The sequence below is a fragment of the Notolepis coatsorum genome, assembly GCF_963971535.1.
Source record: "Notolepis coatsorum genome assembly, chromosome: 1".
Lineage (NCBI taxonomy): Eukaryota > Metazoa > Chordata > Actinopteri > Aulopiformes > Paralepididae > Notolepis > Notolepis coatsorum.
In genome coordinates, this window is record NC_140165.1 from 190,176,753 (window position 1) to 190,178,829 (window position 2,077).

The window sequence follows — 2,077 nt, forward strand, 5'->3', positions numbered from 1 at the left end:
AATTTGAGCCACCGTTTGAGAAGAAAATACTATAAACGTGACATGATGGCGCACAGGGCCGTGCACAGGACTTTAGAGGGGCAGGTGCTCAAAGGCTGAAGAGGGCACTGGGCCTGTGTGTGTTCGAACCGAGCGCGCGAAGCGTGCAAGTCCAATTTTTGGGGGCCCTTTTTATGCTTTTTGGGAGGTTTTGGTGATCAAATATTGAATATTGAACTATAATAATCAGTGCAGGAGCTCACTTATCCTTGAAAGACACTTTTATCACTGACTTAAAAGGCCCAAACATCTCCATAAATGTCCAGGGGGGAGGGAATAAGTGCTTACCCTACAGACCCCAAGAAGTGCTGTATATTCTGTATTGTTTAATATAAATGCATTTTTTATTCCAATCCCGATTTGTATTTGAGATTCCCAAATCCCATCGGACTTGACTTCTTCGTGTCCCTCAGTGAGTGTAATACCAGCATTCAACTGTATGCGCCACAGCGGTTTCTATCATCATCATCATCAACACCCCCAATTTAATAACATCTGGAAATTGCTTGTGGATAATCTAGGCTCCTAATCATAGGAGATTGACCTGTGAGCCATCCACTCCATAACCCACCCTTCTCTCAATCCCCCTCTACTTTACTTACTCCCCTCTCTGCCCCCCCCCCTTTCCCTTGTCATGTGTATTCGTTGTTGTCCTTCATTGTCCTTAGTTGTAATTTGTTTGTCAATATCTAGTCTGAGTTCCCCCTCCGAGAGGGCAATGAAATATATATTTTTTTATATTCTTCTTAGTTTACTACACTTTTTATTAAATTTTTTACTGTAAATAATTAAAACGTATAATAAATAATAAAGTTGTCCCCCGAAGAGGGGGGGGGGGGGTGGATGGAGTGCCCTCAAAAAAGGGCTGGGAAAAAAAGCTAAAAGAAAGAAAAAAAAACACCCTCGCTATGCATAAAATATATAGGTCCGCGGAGAGGCCGTGCAAACTGCAATGGAATATGGGGCATCTCTCTCTCTTTACCTAATATTTAGATTCTATCCTGACATTTTTCAGTTGGAAGGGCAGTCTATATGCGCAACGGTAAAAAAAAAAAAAAAAAAAAGGCACTTTTGCATGAGGCTCAAAAGGGCAGGTGCTCGAGCACCCCTTGGGCTCTATGTGTGCACGTGCCTGGTGGCGCATTGATTGTTCAGAGTGATTACAGTGAAAAAACATCAATAAAACTATCATTCTTATGAGGCACTAAATGATTGTGAAAAGGAAATATTGTTCAATATTATACAAATATTGAAATATTGGAGCACGACTTATACTTGTTGTTATAAGGCAGCAGGCGTGTGCCTAGATAGAGCCCAGAAGGGGGCTTGAGCCCCTGCCAGGCTTGGAGGGGCGACAGTGGCTCAGGAGGTAGAGCGGTTCGCCTGGTAATCGGAAAGGAGTCGCTGACTGCTCCCCCGATGAGCAGGTTGGCACCTTGCGCTGGTCGCTGTCGTTCAGCGTGTGAGTGAACGGGTGAACGTGAGACAGACCCTGATACTACATCACGGACGTCTTCTGCATCACGGACGTCTTCTACATCACGGACGTCTTGTCTTCTGCATCACGGACGTCTTCTGCATCACGGACGTCTTGTCTTCTGCATCACGGACGTCTTGTCTTCTGCATCACGGACGTCTTGTCTTCTGCATCACGGACGCCTTGTCTTCTACATCACGGACGTCTTGTCTTCTGCATCATGGACGTCTTGTCTTCTGCATCACGGACGTCTTGTCTTCTGCATCATGGACGTCTTGTCTTCTGCATCACGGACGTCTTGTCTTCTGCATCACGGACGTCTTGTCTTCTGCATCACGGACGTCTTGTCTTCTGCATCATGAAGGACGTCTTCTCTTCTACATCATGAAGGACGTCTTCTACATCATGAAGGACGTCTTCTCTTCTACATCATGAAGGACGTCTTCTCTTCTACATCATGAAGGACGTCTTCTCTTCTACATCATGAAGGACGTCTTCTCTTCTGCATCATGAAGGACGTCTTCTCTTCTACATCATGAAGGACGTCTTCTCTTCTGCATC